Genomic DNA, 972 nt, shown 5'->3' with positions numbered 1-972 from the left:
AGGACTTTTCTTGAATATAAATAATGATGTTCTCTTGACAAAAACAGTTCACATCCTTAATGAAGGCATCGGCTGCATTTATATTGTGTTAAGCACAAAACCGCATATTCCAGATTACAGTGTCTGGTAAAATATCACTAGTGCCTCACACAAATGTATGTGTGATATAAAATATGTTAAATAACTTATTAAATTACTTAGTAATTACTGAGTGGTTAAGGTGTTTTTCACTTTAAAATAATGGTCCAGATCACTAGTAGTTCCTGCAGGCCGACAAGGTAACGCTTGAGTAATTAGTGAGAGGCTAATGTATTTTTCACTTTAAAGCTAAAGTGCCACTAAGGAAGTACTAGTGATCTGGGCCATTATTTTAAAGTGAAAAACATGTTAACTCCTCAATAATTACTCACAAGTAAATTAATAAGTTATTTAACATATTTTATATCTGGCATACTGTACATTCATACATTTGTGTGAAGCACTAGTGATATTTTACCAGTAGGTATTTTGGAGTGGGCTTGTCAGCATCACTTCTTAATTATTGAAAAAGTGAATTTTCATTTTTATTATTATTCTATGTTTAAGTTTGAACATCCATCCTTTGGTAAGAGTAGTAGTCACAATTTAAACATGTAGCCGACTTATTTGGGGGATATCATATTCATAAATTAGTTTCCACAAAGAACCCAATTGTTCACTTTTAAGACGTTACTGTTGTGATTAGAAATTAATTGGTTATTCTTTATTAATTGGTCATAGTTCACAAGTAGTTCTCAATGAGGATATTTTTATTTAATAATTATCAAATATCTAATAAGGAACTACCTTTGTCCTAAATTTGCTACTACTTACTGCTTAGTTAATCTTGCTTCTCTATTAGTTAATAGTATTAAGTTAAGTGTTAATGTAGTACTACCTATTACTTCCTGCATAGTTACTTGATAACAACGGACCATTATTCTAAAGTGTTAC

Source organism: Sinocyclocheilus anshuiensis, unplaced genomic scaffold (genome assembly GCF_001515605.1).
Source record: "Sinocyclocheilus anshuiensis isolate Anshui unplaced genomic scaffold, SAMN03320099.WGS_v1.1 scaffold1291, whole genome shotgun sequence".
NCBI classification, from domain to species: Eukaryota; Metazoa; Chordata; class Actinopteri; order Cypriniformes; family Cyprinidae; genus Sinocyclocheilus; species Sinocyclocheilus anshuiensis.
Note: the sequence above shows the minus strand (reverse complement) of the source record.